Genomic DNA, 18,385 nt, shown 5'->3' on the forward strand with positions numbered 1-18,385 from the left:
TTAGGTCTTGAAGCTTTCCCGTCAAAAATAAACATATAGATATCAATAACTTAGTATTGTATCCATGGAAACAGTGATAAAATTAACCAAGATAGCTACAAATAATTGTGCATACAGTCACAGAGCATTAAAGCACAGAAACAACCCTTTGTCTCATCTAGTCCATGCCAAACTGTTATTCTGACTAGCCCCATCAACCTGCACTTTGGCCTTGGCCCTCCATACCCCTCATGTAAATGTTCTTATCCAAATTTCCCTTAAATGTTGCAGTCAAGCCTGCATCCACCACTTCCAATTGCATTTCGTTTCACACACACAGCACCCTCTGAGTGACAACGTTCCCCTTAAACATCCCTTCACCCTTAAGCTACAACCTTGACTTCCAGCTTTTTAAATCAACGTTTGCTTTTTTTGTGAATGCTGATATATGTCCGATGCTGCTGCAAGCAAATTGTACTTCTGCATACATGTACTTGCACATAACTTGACTTTGATATTCAGCAATACATCTTTCAAGTATTTTACAGGATGTTACAAAAGACCCAGCCCATACTTTAGTAACAGTGCATCAGTGATGACCTGAGTAACTATTCTGTCACACAGCAACTCAAGCTTCTAGTATGGCCCTCATTATAATTTGACCATTGCAACTGATCATTTGCATACACTGATCATCTGTGCGAATGAGCCATTCATTAAAACTGGCAAAGCAGGGACACACTGCCTCGGCATTCAAAGCAGACAGTTGAGAATCTGCTGTAAATAATCACTTTGTTATTTGGATGGTGCCAACGTTGTCATTTGCTGCTTTACTTCGTGTTTATGGGAGTCATCACAGCAAGTGGTCAATTAGTGTGATAGAAAGGGTAATTTTCTTCAGTGACAGCTGGGCAGCCTTGGGCAACAGCCAAGATGATTTGTCGGCATGGAGCTCTGCTGCAGTCAGTTCCAGATGCCAAGACCCTTTTATCACCTGAAGACTACACTCAATACGCAACATTTGGAATTGGATAATGACTGGCAGTAATGAATCGGAAACTGAACTAAGTGCAGTAAGTGGCAGGCAACCAAATTCACTATGCAATCCTTCGCTTAGCATCTCCCGTCCTCTCTCTATGCTGACAAACATTAAATAAACTCATTCATTGCTGGGGTGTTAGAAGGTGCAAGAGGGTTGGCAGGGTTGGGGGTGGGGCATGAGGGGAGAGATACAAGTATAATAGAAAACAGACGGTTCCTAATAAATAGCAGGTGACTAAATCATGTAAAGAGCTCAGCTACTCTTCAGTGACTAGAGAAAGGATGCCAGAATTCCTGTATTTTACTAACAAAATTGTGACAACAGTTTTGGGACCCTAGTTATTCTTGTTCATTTTAGCAGTTGAATATATTCTTCTACTAAAAATCTGACCTCTAGTACACTCCTGCCTCCATTCAGGATGCACTGACTTATCACAATATAGATTCACCAGCTAGTATGGTGTTATGACCACTTATCATCACAAAATTTCCTTTTTTTAAAAAAAAGATGTGATTTATGCAGTACCAGTCATGATATAGGGATATCCCAAGTAAATTAAGCTCAATAAAGCTTTCTTGAAAGATCACCAAGAAAAACCAAGGCTCCAAAACTGATAGTTATCATAATTATATTAGTAAACTACTGGATTTTTAAAACATCTCTTCTGTAGTCACTGAAGCACGGCAGAATGCTTTACAAAATTCAGTCACTTAGCCCCCCATGGTCCGTGCAGAAACCACATCCCATATAATGGCCATAATTCTCCAATGCACATTCCACTGGACAACAAGTGAGCAATGGCAGCACAAATGAGGCAATTAAAATCTACTCTCATTGTGCCAGCTGTAAATTATACAGATTTGCCTGCCTGGTTGTAGTAGTTGTACTAAATGACTAGACATATTGACCTTTCGCTATAGATATACTATAGAGTGGTGGGTGAGTGGAATGTGCTACCAGGAGCAGTGGTATAGGCAAGTACACCAAGGACATTTATAAAGCTCTTAGATAGGCACATGGCTGACAGAAAAACAGAGGGCTATGTAGGAGGGAAAAGAGTACATTAAAGTGTCTACACAACATCGTAGGCCTATATTGTGCTGTACTCTTTTACATCCTATATCCATTTAAAAGTAAAACCTTAAAAAAAAATCCAGTCTCACCATGTTTCCTTGACAGTAAAAAAGTACCAAAAGATGACAAACAAGTTTAAAGTGAAACTAAACAAAATTCTACACTCCCTTGCTCGCTTCAAGTAGGAATACAAATGCCAAAAAGTCTTATTGTTCCCTGATGTGCTCTTTGTAGAGCAACTTCACGTGCTCTCCAGCTTCCAGTTAACCAAAATAAGGCTTACTGTGAATAACCCTGCAGAAATATCATTCCCATGTGGCATCTACTGCAAAGTAAAATGTTACAATCATCAAGTCCTTGAAGGATAAGAACTCATTCAGGAACAATGTCAAGGGGATCAGAGATGGAGAGTGTCGACAAATTGAAATTCCTTGGTGATGTCTTTTCAGAGAGTCTATCCTGGGTCCAGATCATATGTGCCATTATAAGGAAATCATGGCAGCACCTCTACTTCTAGAAGTTTGCGAAGATTCGACATGTCATCTGAAACTTTGACAAACTTCCAGCGACGCATGGCGGAGAATATATTGACTGATATGGAAACACCAATGCCCTCGAACAGAAAATCCTACAAGTAGTGGATACAGCTCATTCCATCATGGGGAAAGCCCTTCCCACCATTGAGCACAACTACGTGGAGCGCTGTTGCAGGAAAGCAGCATCCATCATCAAGGACCTCCACCATCCAGGCCATGCTTTCTCCTCACTGCTACCATCAAGAAGGAGATACAGGAACCTAAAGACCCACACCACCAGGTTAAGAAACAGTTATTACACCTCAACCATCAGGCTCTTGAACCAGAGGGATTAATTTCACTCATCCCATCAGTGAATTGTTCCCACAACCTATGGACTCACTTTCAAGGACTCATGTTCAATACTTATTGCTTATTTTGTTGTTTTCTGCACATTGGCTGTCCATCTTGTTGGGTGCAGTCTTATACGGATTCTATTGTGTTTCCTTGTATGATTGTATATGCCCCATGTATGGTGACATACATGTGTAATGCCCTGGTTCACATCTTTACTGTCATGCTGTAGGCATTTCATGTAGCAGCTCTAAGAGCAGTCTGTTCTGCTTTCAGCCTGTTTGGGTTAATGTTGAAGATAAGGGATGATGTGGAATGTGTGCCATGCTCTTAACGGGCAGTTTTCTTGGTGAGGGACAATAAGGTTGGTTTGGGCTTTTGTTCGGCAGGAGATGGAGGGAAGACACTGGAGAGAACCAGTCGTAGTATATGAACCGGTGGGAGAGCCGTTTGTTCGAGATGGATTGCGAGCGACGTTTGGAAGGTGGTGTGTGCTTTCACGTTGACTGAGGGTCCAGCGCGTGAGTGACACAGCAGCTCAAGATGAGCTCCAACTTGTGCACATTTGACAGTTTAATTAGAATGGGCCCTTTTCTTTTTGTTATTCTTTACTAACCCTGTAGTTAAGATTCATAAATATAATTCCTTTAATCGTATTCAGTGTTTTGTTGTTTTGTGGGACTAATTTGTAATAGGGTAGCAAATTATACAGCAAATCATGGTTTGGGGTGGGACAATCATCTCAAACTCAAGGGTTTGACAGGACTTGAGAGCGTCTTCCCTAGACTTACGCAGCCACGGAAACCAGGGTGGTTGACGTGCATTTTGATAATAAATTTACATTTAAGTTTGCCGGTCTTATCTAGATAACAGGAAGGGGGTATTACGATTTTTTTTAAATACATTGGCAAAAGAAAATATCAGGTTTAAAAAAGAAATCTAGTCTTACCTTTCTGTATCTAACCCAGGAAAAGTAGTTGACCACACAAGTCCAGTTGTGGACACCCCCTCACCACACCACCACAGTGCAGTTACTCACTTGCTTTTCAAATGACCTCTTAGGAAGGTTATGAATAATAATACCACACATTTGTATAAAACATTCAAGGCAAAATTCTAAAACATTAAAAAATATTTCTCTAGGTTGGGAACCCTTGCACTGGCAGAAGGAGAACATGAGTCAGGAATATTTGAGGAAACGAAGTGATTGGGAGATCAGAGGAGGGCAAAGGTGGCAGTGGAGTTGATCTAGAGCAGGGGTTCCCAACCTGAGATCTATGGAGCCCTCAGTTAATAGTAGGGGTCCATGGCATAAAAAAAAGCTTGCGAACCCCTAATCTAGAGGGATAGACTGTAGAAATGGAACAGACATTGATTTGAACAGAGTGTTACATCAGTGACATGAGATTATTGGAAAAGAAACTTAAGGACAGGACTTACTCACTTTTGCAAAATATCGACTGGAATAACCAGCATGGCTTCGTACAGGACAGATTCTGACTCATATAATTGTCTTATGTTTACATAGATTTAGCACATTTGATAATATCCCTCATGACAGATGGACCAGAAGATGAAGTTATATAGGATACACACTGACTTACAAGTTGGCTTGGTCATGGAAGGGTGAGGGTAGTGGTGGAGGGGTTTTTCCTGACTGGAATTCGGTGATCAGTGGTATCTTGTAAGCACTGGTGTTGGAGCCCAATATTTGGATTAAAATGTAGGTAACCTGATTGGTAAACATGCAGAGACACAGCCACTGGTGGATTATGAGGAATATTGTATATGGATAAATAACCTGCTTGTCCTATCTTTAGTTTATTATATGCATTTATGGTCACCACTTTATCAGAAGGATGTGGTAGCTTTGGAGTGGGTGCAAAAGAGATTCAGAATGACACTGCCTGGATGAGAGTGTTTTATTTGCAAGGAGAGGTTAGACAACTTAGAAAGTTTTCTATCGAGCACCGGGAACTATGAACAATCAGATAAAGTTATATGATGCACAGATAGGGTCTTTTGTTCACACCACCACCCACCCCAGAATTGAAATAAAGGACTCAAAAGTAACATTTTTAAAGTGAGAGATTGAAATTTAAAGACTTAAATGGTAACAGTTATGGGCAGATGGGATTAGTTTAGTTTAGCAAAGTATTCTAAAGCAAATTCAGCTTTAAAAGTTTCTTGGTGCATCCAAAGCCACAGTCATGAAATGATTATGAAAATGAAAGATTTCGAAGGCCAACTTCAACTCACCAAAAATCTATGTAGAGAAGGGTGGTAGACCTCAGAATGGCAAAATGCATATGGTGGTTACAAGCACGTTTAGAAGTTTCAGCTGATGTGTCAACAGCAACAATGACCCTCAAGAGGTCTTTGCATTAGCCAAAAAAAAAAAAAAATCAGAAGCAGATTGAAACAAAATGCAGTAAATAGTAATGTTCTGGCTCAGTCCAGGTCAGCAGTCAGTGAAAGGTTGTGAATTTGCTATGGAATGCTGTTTGTGAGGGAGGATTTTTTTTCTTCCCAGTATTCAATACAAGATTAGACAGAAGCTTTCTGAACTTGTGCATCTTACTTCCAAATGAAGCAATGCAAAAAAATTCACAGCAAGATAATTAGAAGCAAGAGGCAGAACTTCAAGCACTCATCCAGAAGTTAATGTCAACTTTAGCTGTGCTGCTACATTCTGATTTCTTCCCCCCCCCCCCCCAAAAGAGGCTTGCATTAAGTTAGATGAAATGTATTTGATCATCTTTCAACTCTCACCTGTTTCTTCAAACATATTTAAATGCCCCTGGATTGTGAATTGTTACTGCATTGGTTCGTTTTGTCAGAGGCTTTGAAATATTCACTATGATGTGAGTGAAAGAAATTCTACACATTATTCTCACCATGTTCAATATTATTCTGCTATCTTTTACTTCTGTCATTATTGTTCAAGCAATGGATCTTCATCCACATTGCTCCAAGCATTTAAAAAGATCTGAATTCCATCTGCCAATCTTTTCTCTATATAAAACAAGAACAGCATAAGATTACTTCTCTTCAGAGCAAGATGCCCCAAGCTCTACAGATCACCCTCAACATTGTCTGCCTTAGAGAGCACTAAAAAGTAAGAATTTTGTATAACATTCAAGTGCATAGCTGAATGAAAACAAGTTTAGAAAACGATGTTTTAATATATTATTAATGTGCATTACACTGCTTGCCTACATGTAGATACTTCAACCTCAAATCAGCATCTCTATAAATACGATCATAAGACATAGGAGCAGAATTAGGCCATTCAGCCCATCTAGTCTGCTCCACCATTCCATCATGCCTGATCCCAGATCCCACTCAACCCCATACACCTGACCTCTCCATATCCTTTGATGCTCTGACCGATCAGGAAACAATCAACTTCTGCCTTAAATATACACACAGACTTTGCCTGTACTTCAGTCCGTGGTAGAGCATCCCACAGATTTACTACTCTCTAGCTTTAAAAAAAAACCTCCTTACCTCTGTTCTGAATGGTCACCCTCAATTTTGAGGCTGTGCCCTCTAGTTCTAGACACCCACACCATAAGAAACATTCTTTCCACATCCACCCTATCTAGTCCTTTCAACATTCGGTGGGTTTCAATGAGATTGTCCTGCATTCTTCCAAGTTCCAATTCAGGCCCAAAGCTCCTTATGTGTTAACCCTTTTACTCCCAGAATCTTCATCATGAACCTGCTCTGGACTCTCTCCAATGCGAAGACATTCTGTCTGAGATATGGGTCCCCAAAATTGTTGACAATACTCCAAGTGCAGCCTGACTAGCATCTTATAAAGGCTCAGCATTATCTCCTTGCTGCTATATTGTATTCCCTTGAAATAAATGCCAACATTGCATTTGCCTTCTTTATCACAGACTCAATCTGTAAATTAACCTTCTGGGAGTCTTGCACAAGGACTCCCAAGTTCCTCATCACTTACAGAAAATATTTTATGCTGAATCCATCCTTCTACCTGTTATGTGTGATTGCATGTTGACATCTGACTGTCAGAACAAGAAAACAATATCTGTGTGGATAAAGAGTAGAAAAGAGGAAAAACAAAGAATGTTTCAATATACAAATGTGTAAAAACCAGGAAGAAATCAAATGTAATGTTATTTCTTCTATTGGGATACCTTGAAATCACATGCTTCAGTTAAAAACCTTTGGTCACTGCTATAGTGTAGTGAAATATATTAACCATATCTGTGTAGAATGATATTGATGAACAATGAAATTACAAGTACAATCTAGTTCATTGGATTATCTACTGAGGGAGAAACCGTGACTAGGAACGGAAATAACTCCATAGTCTTTGCAATTGAATAGCCAAGAATGTTCTAATTGAGCAAAGATTAGCAGCATTCTAAAGTAATTCAAGTTGTGTTGTATATCAACTTCAGCCATTTAATTATTTATGAAAACCTTACATCCAAGTAAATCAGTTGAACATAAATCATTGACAAAATGTACACTTACACTACACCATACTGCAAAGTACTTCCAGGTCAGGTGTAACAAATGCAGCTTTACAACAATACATATTACTGTATCAGACAATAATTTCATTTTCCATACCAATGGATTTTATGGCATTTCGCAGTCAAACTGGCAAATAATAGGATGTAAAATAATATTCAATAAGAAATTTATTGCACATCAGTATGTGCAAATTTCAAAATGAGGACCAGAAGTGAAATTGCAGAGGAATTGTTTAATTTCAGTGATGGAACTACCTTACCGCTTTATCTCAAACCGAATGACATTGCAGAACAATGCAGAAGTAATTTTGCATTGTCACTAATGTTGTACATCAAAAAAAAATACTGATAACCAAAATCTTGTTCACCTGCTACCTACATTGTAGATTTTAACAAACCCACATTAAATACTGGAATACAGTAGCAGTTTTAAAAATAATTTAAGCTCAGGGAAGTTTAAAAATGTTAGTGGAACTAGTTAGTTTATGGCCCCCCCCCCCCCACTGAAAAATAAATCAGACTGGGCCCTTCTAGGTTCAATATCTCCAGAGCAGACCTTCTGAATTTAGTCATCATGCAATATAATCATGCAATACATATTTGAACTCTTCCCACCTAAAATAAGGTTTCCTGCTTGAGAAAATTAATTGTTTATACCTAATAGCTAAATAGCAGATCAACAAACCAAGCTCCAATTTGGGTGCTATTTATGGCCCATTTGAAAACACTGCAGAACTTTTTTTGCCATTCAAAATTTCAATACAGATAAGTGCTCTCTCTCTCTCTCACATACACAGGATAAACCCAATTGATAATCCAGTTTTTAAGCAAGTTGAGCACCTTTGCTCTGCCCGCCACAAAAAGCAGGACTTCCCTGTGGCCACCCATTGCAATTCTGCTTACCATATGTCAGTCCTTGGCCTCTTCTACTGCCAGAACAAGCCACACTCAAGTTGGAGTAGCAACACCTTATATTCCCGTCTGGGTAGCCTCCAACCTGAAGCACAAACCTCGATTTATCAAACTTCTGGTAATTGCCCCTGCCCCCACCATTGCCCATTCTTCTCCCACATCTTCTCTTCTTACCTGCCCATCACTTCTCTCTGGTGCTCGTCTCCCTTCTCTTTCTCCCATGGTGTCTTTTCCCATCAGATTCCTCCTTCTTCAGCCTTTTATCACTTTCATCAATCAACTTCCTAGCTCTTCACTTCAACCTCTCCTCCTCCCTGTTTCACATATCACCTGACATCTTGTACTTTTTCCTCTCCTCCCTCACCTTATTCTGAATTCTCCCCTTCCTTTCCAGTCCTAATGCAAGATCTTGGACCAAAATGTCAACTGTTTACTCTTTTCCATTGATACTGCCTGGCCTGCTGAGTTCTTCCAGAATTTTGTGGGTTGCTTTGGATTTCCAGCATCTGCCAATTCAGTGTTCAGGCAGGATTTCCAGTTCTTTTTGGTCTTATCACCCAATTGCTTGAGTGCTGCCCAAGCAATTTGGTATTTACATTTTCATAAACCAATTTAACATTAAAAATGCTCAGTATTCACAGATTGACTACTGTACCTGCTTCTGTGCTCAATGCATTTTGACAAACATATCAGATAGATATGGAAAATGCAAACAAACCTTTCATACAGAGTGGGCATGCTGTGAAGTTACTAAAGCACATTTCTAATTATATACATCAAATCAGTCTATTTAACATAAAGAACATGTGTTGAATTGTTTTTTAAGTCCTTCAAATTATTTTGCAGATATTAAGATATAGTTAGAGACTCTGAATGTTCCTTTCACTAACACATTGAAGACATTGCTCCAAAACTGTGAAGCTAAAGCTTCACATCAGTGGAGTCAGAGTTGAACATGGATTATGCAATACTCTCATTCATTGAATCTTGCTTTATTCAAAACTCTGCATTCAATCTGATGATGTTAGTTATTAGTTGTAGTATACAAAGCACTAATACTTTTTTAGGTTTTGAGTACAAAAAAAGGTTAGTATTTTCTAAATTCATGGGTGTTCCATCATTATTTAACATGGTAAACCATGTATTATTTAATGTACATACATTAGATTTTCCTTCAAGAAGATGAGTATTTAGTCAAAATAATTGTATGATGCCATCTTCCATTTAGCATCACATATGGCAATATGATAAAATAGGCTCATAAATAGATATACATTGATGCAAAAAGCTCAGTTTGATTTTAGGAATATGCAGTAGATTCAAAGCTGCTGTCACTTCTCTTTCTGACTGCAAGATCAATTCACTCCCTGATGGTGTGAGGCTACAATCCCCAAGACGTCTGATATCCTTACATACAAATGGAAATCACTATCATCTCCATCACTATCAGTACTAACAGTTGCAGTGAATACACCAAAACAGAAGCTTCCAAACCTGAGAAAAAAGAGAAATATTACCTTTACCTTCAGAAGAGTCATTATCCCATAGGAGTTGTTGGATGATAGTTTCCTTGGAAGACCACTAGAGTGCAAATTTTTAAAATCACATTTGATTTTTTTTTTGCAGCATTTCAAAGAACTATTTCAGAGCTCCTTTCTCAAGCAGGAAAAGAGTTCAATAGGCCCAGGCATGGAAAGCAGCTGAAATCATTTAACGTATTACCCTTGGGAATGCCTGTGTTAAATTGACTGATTGGTTCAATTAATCCACATGGACACAATCCAGATCTACTGCCTGCCTTCTTCAATGTGACAATTTTCTCTCAAATAAATACTTTATGGGAGAGAAATGGAAGGTTAATCTTTTCTTTTGTGATTCTTGTCCTCCATAATGTGCTAAGTTCTCTAAATTTTCCTATATGCAGCACTCCATATAGATTGGCCAATCATTAACAGAAATAGCAAAATAAAATCCACTAGAAGACAGTCATCAAGCTCACACTATCAGATGACTAGAATGAGCAGCACTTTCTAATTTTTTATAGAACAATTTTATTACATTTAACAGTTTCCTCTTTTAGTGGCTTCTACCTGTGAATTCAATTGAGGAGTCTCGGTCCCTTCCCTCTGATAGTGTTCTTTCTGCTGTTTAAAAATAATGGGTAGATGCTGCTTTTGTATGATATAAAAAGTAGAAGTTGGAGTAGACAATTCAGCCTCTCAAGCCTGTCCCATAATCCTGCAAGATCATGGTTAGTATCAAAGACAAAGTCAAAGTTAATTTATTATCAAAGTATGCAAATGTCAGCATATACTGTACTACCTTGAGATTCATTTTCCTTCAAGCATATACAGGAAAGTCAAGAAATACAATTAAATTTATGTAAAGCTATGCATAAGCAAAGAATGACACAGGCAATGTGCAAAAGAAGAAAAAAATTATGCAAATAAATAAGTAAATAATACTGAGAACATGAATTGCAGAGTCCTTGAGTGTGTAGGTTGTGGAATCAGTTCTGAGTTGTGGTGAAGAAAGTTCTCAATGCTGGTTCAAGAAAAGAACAATTGTAGGATAATGATTGTTCTTGAACCTGGTGGTATGGGACCTAAGGCTCCTGTAACTTCTGCTCAATGGTCACAGTGAGAAGAAGACTAGATATGGATGATGGGGGGGTTCCTCCATGATAGCTGCTGCTTTCTTGTGGCAGCACTCCTTGTAGACGTGCTCAGTGCAAGGGACAATTTGCTTGCGATTGATTGGGCTGGATCCATCATTTTCTGTAGGGTCTCGACCTGAAATTTCAACTCTTTATTCCCCTTGTGATTGTTTTAATATGCTGGGCAAGGACAGATCATCCAATAAGTATTGCCCAGGAATTTAAGGCTGGTGTCACTCATTGATCTCTCAATGTAGACTGGCACAGGTTTACCCTCTTTGTTCATTGAGAGAAAGAATGTACTCGGAGCTCTTGCCTGTGGTTAGAAATTATTGACATATTTTACTATATCAAAATTGACTCTTGAAAGTGATCTTTCAAATGACCAGGACTATTCAATCAACCGAGGAGAGATGATATAGTGGACTTTCTGTTCATTTGAAGGTCACACTCTAACTAGGGACTGCATTGGGTGCTTTTCTCAGCACAACATTAGTAAACCAAGTTCTACTTACGTCAACTATAACATTTTGAAAATGTGCTTTGCAGCATTACAGCTGAATCATAAAAGGGTGGTGTGCCAGGAAATGTTACATTTGCATGCGCTTCAGAAATGAAAAAAAATCTGGCCAATCTGCAAATCTGCATATCTCAGCGGATTTAATTATTTATTCATCAATGCACTCAAAACAAAAACACAAGAACAAAAGCACACCTTTTTCAGAAGGCATCGGACTTCAAAATGTGCTCTTTATCTTAATGCCATTTGGGAGTGCGTATCTGTATTAGCATGCTGCTCATTAGAAGCTGGATAACTCAGTTAAATGCAATGCTTTGATCTGGAATTCTACATAATACAAGTGAAAAGAAGGGATTTTGTTTATTGGAGCTGTAAACTAGGAAGAAGTAGAAAGGGTATTAGTCCATTGGGATTTTTCAGTATTGAGTGAATAGTAAGAGGTATTTTCCATTGAAATTCCACACATTCAACTACAATTGATTTTATAAGCCTCACAGGGTCTGGTAGCACCTTTGTTTCATTGTTGATAACACTACAAGGACCATAAGTATTTATCATTTCATTCACTTTGATTTCTTCTGCTATGCATTATATTTCCGCCTTTCATGCCAATATTCTTGATTCAAACAAAGTTAAAATTTGCTCTTCCAACATTTACCAAATAAATTATAAGATAAACAGAATGATTTTTTCAATCAGTTCCCAAAATCTCACAATGCATGACTTATCTGAAATATGCATGATAGGATTAATATGCTTTCAATACCTGACTGTAACAACACATAAAAGATTCCAAGCAAACATTTAGCAATCCCTAGATAGCTCTCAGCTGAAGAAAAGTACACGTTAGGACGTTGGACAAGGTCTTACAAAAGACACAGAGCAGATTCACCAGAATAATTCCATGGAGAAATAATTTACATAAGACCATAAGATATAGGAGCAGAATTAAGCCATTTGGCCCATAGAGTCTGCTCTGTCATTTCATCATGGCTGATCCATTTTTCCTCAGCCCCATTTCTCTGCCTTCTCCCAGTATCCCTTCATGCCTTGACTAATCAAGAATCTATCAAACTCTCGCTTAAATATACCCCATGACATGACCTCCATAGCACGCTGTGGCAATGAATTCAACAGATTTAGCATTCTCTGGCTAGAAAATTTTGAGGGGAAGCTAGGATTGTTCTTCTTGAAAGAAAGAAGGTTAAAGAAGACTAGACAGACATGTTTTGAGTTAAATCAGGTTTTGGTACAGTAGATATAAAGAAACTAAGGGGACATAGTGGATATGAGGAGATAATTCATCACAGTGATATTCATAGTAATAGTTGAAAACAACTTGAGACATCCATGAAGTCCTGTGCTGCAGGATTATGGTTGTATAGAACAAAACTGGATCATCAACAAACATGAAAAGGCCAATAAGCCAAATGACTGTTGCATTTGCTATGGAATTGCCTTGTCAATGAATGTGAACTATTTCCTTAGGATTTGTTTCAATGATTTAAAGCAAATGTTTTACTTTAAATTAATTTAAATAGATTTGGATAACAAAATAAATACCATTCTCTGCCCAAATAATTGAATTTGTCAGTTGGAGGTAACCAGTTAAATATGAATGTCCATTACCTTTAATTATAACTAGACGGGGGGGGGGGGGGGGGGGTGACCTGTTGGGGCACCCTTTGAGAGAAGGGCAGTGCAGTCTGATGTGACCAGAATGAACATGAAATTTTCCTGAGTGCTTTTGGTATCACTTTGATTTGGAAATTGAAGAAGAAAACCTCAGTTTATTAAAGAACGACGCATAGCAAGGCAAATATAGCTTCTCCTCATTTAATGAAGGACACTTTTGATGGCAGCATTTCTGGTTGATCTGCCACCCTTGTGCCTCTCATTGTCATTCTGGAGATGTGCAGTCCTTTCATCTGCCGTCTCTTCATCTCTTCTGCTGTTTATTCTTTGTCTCTGATCCTGGGGATGTGCATTTCTCAGCTCCTTAGTCTCTTTCTCTCTCCTCCTTCTATGCCAGTTGTTGTCATTTTGGAGATGTGCATGCCCCTCCTCCTCTGTCTCTTCTTCTCTCATCTTTTTTGTCCTGACTGTTTGATCCTGAAGTCGTGCGGCCCTGGCCTCATCTGATTCTTGTCCTCTCCCTCTCCTTGCTGCTTCCCGACGACGTTTGGCATCATCTCTTGGCCATAATGTCTCCCTTTTCTTTCCACGCAGCAGGATTAGGCTGACCATATTTTTTTTTTACTCTAATGCTGGATAGAAGATACGAAGCAGTAACACCAAAGCCTCCAGGATGCTGATTATTCTTGATGATGTGGTTGGCGCTCTCCTAAATGGACGTGATATAGTCACCACTGTCCTTTGACTGCAGCAAAGGGTATGATGGGTGTCCCGAAGTACATCATAACAATTAGATTTAATTATCTCTTATTGATGGATCGCAGTTTGATCTGTCCCAACCCTGGACATGCTGATGGTGACCAGCAGAATGTGACCGCTCAAAATAGAGCTGCCCTGCCCTATCGCTCTGGTTGGTGTCGCTGCTGTGAGCATCGTGAGTGGCTTCTGAGGCTGGCTGTGTGCATGCGTCGTGGTGTCGCTTCGCGGTTACCATCATGGCTGACATCGGCTCTCGGGTGAATGTGGGGCTGTTGATTTTGGCGAGTCAGAAATTTTATACAAATATATAACCCTGAATTTTGTCTGCATTCTGTAAGTTAGCGCATTTTAAGTCGACTTAGCCAAAAATAGATCCACTGTAATGCACCGTTTGCGCTAATTGGAAGTCACAAACAGACAAACAGAGCATGAGAGTTTTAGTAGTATATAGATAGATGCAGAACTCTCAAAATGTAGTCACATTTTTCTTCCAATTGAAATTAGCTTTTTGTGTGACCACAGCAACAACACTTTTGAAGGTATTCATTGGCCATAAAGCACTTTGGGCTCCCTTGATATTATGGACAATATAATATTTAAACAACTACAATTTCTTTTACTGGAACATAATCGTAAAAGTGAGCAAGATCATGTTGTGTCATTGAGCTGAACTAGAGTCTTTTTCACAAGTTAGACTTCGGGCAGGGTAAAGTATTTAACATGAAGGGGCAGTACAGGCACTGAGACCTGTACACAAATGTATAAGACCATAAAACATAGGAGCAGAATTGTGCTATTCAGCCCATTGTGCTATTCCCTTTCAACACTATTCTCTTGCCTTCTCCCCGTGACCTTTCACACCCTGACTAATCAAAAACCTATCAATCTCCACTTTCAATACACCCAGTGACCTGACCTCCACAGTCACCTGTGGCAACATATTCCATATATTCACCACCCACTGGCTAAAGAAAATCTTCCTCATCTCCATTCTAAATACACATCCCTCTATTCTGAGGCCATATCCATTGCTCCTGGACTCCCCCACCACAGGAAACATCCTCCCTGCGTCTAGGCCTTTCAACAATTGATAGGTTTCAATGAGATCCCCCTCATTCTTCTCAATTTCAGCAAGTAGAGGCCCAGAGCCATCAAACACTTATCACACGATAAGCCATTCATTGCCAGAATCATTTTTGTGAAACTTCTCTGATCCCTCTCCAATGTCAGCATATCTTTTCTTAAATAAGGGGCCCAAAATTGCTCACAATTCTCCAAGTGAGGCCCCACTAGTGCCTTAAAGGCCTCAGCATTATATCCTTGCTTTTATATTCTAGTTCTCTTGAAATGATTGCTAACATGTTTTTTGCCTTCCTTGTGACCAACTCAACCTGCAAACTAACCTTTAGGGAATCCTGCACGAGGACTCCCAAGTTAACAATCAACTCCAATATCTTCCCAACCACTGAGGTCAAACTAACTGGCCTATATATTTTTCCTTCTTCTGCCTTGCTCCTTTCTTGAAGAGTGGGGTGAAATCTGCAATTTTCCAGATCTCCAGAACCATGCCAGCTTCTAATAATTCTAGAAAGATCATTACTAATGCTTCTACAATCTCTTCAGCTGCTTCTTTCAGAACCCTGAGGTGTAGTCCATCTGGTCCAAGTGACTTATCTATCTTCAGACCTTCCACTTCCCCAAACACTTTCTCCTTAGTAATAGCAACAGCACTCACCTCTGCCGCCTGACACTCTCAAACTTTCAGCATAGTGCTAGTGTCTCCCACAGTGAAGACTGATGCAAAATAGTTATTTTGCATTATATCATTGGATTTTCTCTTTGGAAACATTTCTTCATAAACATTTTCATGCATATTACTTTTGAATGTGAGAATTGCTCTCCCATCCAAGATACTTCAGAGAAGCAGAATAAGGGAACTACTGCAAACCATAAACAAGGACATTACATGGAGTTTGAGAAGGGAGAGGAAGGTTTGAAAAAGGATTTTAGAGGACAGGAAATTCTCTTTATTATATTATCAAATGAATGCTTGTATCAAATTTCCATTTTAACCAAGGTATTATACTCATTTTAAATTAATAATTTTATGTCAAACAATCAGAGAGTGAAATTTAATCTGAATATAACTGAAGATAATGTCAAAAATGATAACAGTGAAATTTAATCTGAATATGATTGCACTCTATCGTCAGTAATGGGGAAGAAGACATGTTCATGAAACTCAGGATTAAGGCCATTTTCAAAAATGGCTTGAGGAATTCCAGAGATCAGAGGAAAGGTTTGTAGTCTGGAAACTCGACAGCACAAAATGACAGAGACTGAGAACAGGCAGTAGGTTTTAATAAAGTGGAGAATAAAAGGTCAGCATTGAGACAGTTTAAGGAACTGGGGTAAAATAACCAGTGGTTATGTTGAAGATTACTCTTTTCAGTACCCTCAGCAATAACACTGACTGGAAGAATGCTGACACCGAGCAATGGGTGCAAGTAAAATTTCCGTGGAGCATATCTGACACACAACTGATCCTTGTGCTTAAAAACTGTGCTGCACATCAACAATTGCAGTCCTCCTATTACACCCCATCTCAGTCATCTTTCACTGGGTCCTTGTTTAAGAGAGGAGTGTCAAAGCCGGCGTGCTCCATTGAGGATAGTGACCAAGCTGGGGTCAGTGGTGCCTCCAGTGTTTGCTTGGCAGAAGACAAGCTGTATTGTGGTCGACTACAGATTACTGTGGCATACACGAACTCAGGATCTGGATTTTTTTTAAATGTGGCTGTATTTTATTGCATCTTACACGTGCTTATGCCGGCTGGTGGTGCGGTGACATCAGCGGCAGTCTCCAGAGTAAAGGTTCTGGAGTTCGAATCCAGTCGGGTCATTCCCGGACACGCTTTCCATCTGTGCCGGTTTGAGTGTCGAGCTCACAACTCGGCCTCGTAAAAAAAAAAACACTGCGCTGTGAGAAGGACGTGGGGGACCACTCACAGAATCTTTCCTCCAAGACAACCACTTTGAAAAAGGTGGTTGCCGAGGCTCTGGCAGAATATGACTCACAAAAAGAAACATGTGCTTGCTATCTTGTATGTGTTATGTGTGTTTTGTGCTGGGTATGACTGTCACCTTGGCCCTGGAGCAACACTATCGTTTGGCTGTATTCATGGGTATTTATGCATGGTTGAACGACAACTAAACTTGAATTGAATTGAATTTACATATATTTAACATCAATGCTCCTCTCAGGTCTATTTCTGATCTTGGTTTGTACCAGTGAAGCCCACATCTACTCACCTGGAAGCAGCTTTGCCAAATCTCAGCCCATGGACTGTATGTTATGACTCTAATAGAGTCACTTATAACATGAACTTTGCAAGGGATAGGCAGAGAATCTGTCCCTTATAGGAGCAGCAAGCTTAGGAATGAGATTTTACCTATGTTGTATGTGCTAAAGCTGTTCCAGGACTTTCCTTTATAATGAAAGTATGTAATTAAAGAAAATTAAAACAGACAAAGAAACCACAGTTATGGATTCCCCCATTTAAAGGAATCAAAGACAGACTTGTGTGTTCCTTTGCAACTCAATACTTACCTGGGCAAAGGATGTGATGCAATCTGAAGTAGAGTGGGCCTGGTGAAAAGCCAACTGGACATTGTTAACGTTTATTGGTAAGACTTGCTTGAGTGCATTATTTGCAACCCTATCATCATTTCACTGATGCTTAAGAAGAAGAGGATTGCAGAGTAATTAGCAAGCTTGGATTTGTCCTGCATTTTGTAAATAGTTTATACCCGACCAATCTTGCACACTGTCAGATACTGGAACAGATTCTCTAAACGTACTGGTGCTGTTGGGATGTTATCTGAAAATGAAAACTGAATTGAAATTTGTCTATTATTGTCAAATGTACTGAGGTAAAAAGTTCGTCTTGCATGCTTGCTGCCAGTCCAAATGATGCATGTGAGCTAGATTTCAATGTTTAAAAGAATTTTGTTTTTGTACATGGATGGGAGGGCTATGAAGGGCTCTGGTCCACGTGCAGGTTGACGGGTATAGGCAATTTTAATTGGTTTAGCATGGACTAGATGGGCCGAATGGCATGCTTCTGTTCTGTACTTTTCTATGTCTATTCATATAGATCAATTCTTAAACATTGCATTGAACTCATACAAGTTAAAACAACAGTGCAGAATAAAGTTTTACAATTACAGACAAAGTGCAGTGCAAATAGATAATATGGTGCAAGGTCATAGCAAGGTAGATTGTGAAGTCAAGAAGACATTTCAAGGGCACCATTCGACAGTGGTATCAAAGCTGTCCTTGACCCTGGAGGTACATGCTTTCAAGCTTTTGTGTCTTATGCTTGAAGGGAGATAATGTCCAGGGTTGGTGTGTCATTGATTATGCTGG

The 18,385-nt window shown here is 39.3% G+C and overlaps 1 protein-coding gene across 9 annotated transcripts in view; it reads right to left on the reverse strand.

Moving 5' to 3' along the window:
• tenm2a (teneurin transmembrane protein 2a) overlaps positions 1-18,385 on the reverse strand; it is a 2,964,155-nt gene that overhangs the window by 2,338,758 nt on the left and 607,012 nt on the right. The window contains exon 1 of one of the 9 annotated variants that reach the window (XM_073067284.1): positions 9,911-9,996. The exons of the other annotated variants lie outside the window; for them this stretch is intronic. The gene's annotated coding sequence lies outside the window, so the exon portion shown is untranslated. Of the gene's footprint in view, positions 1-9,910; positions 9,997-18,385 lie in introns of those variants that run through there. 9 annotated transcript variants of the gene reach the window in all.

This window comes from Hemitrygon akajei, chromosome 15, assembly GCF_048418815.1.
Source record: "Hemitrygon akajei chromosome 15, sHemAka1.3, whole genome shotgun sequence".
NCBI classification, from domain to species: domain Eukaryota; kingdom Metazoa; phylum Chordata; class Chondrichthyes; order Myliobatiformes; family Dasyatidae; genus Hemitrygon; species Hemitrygon akajei.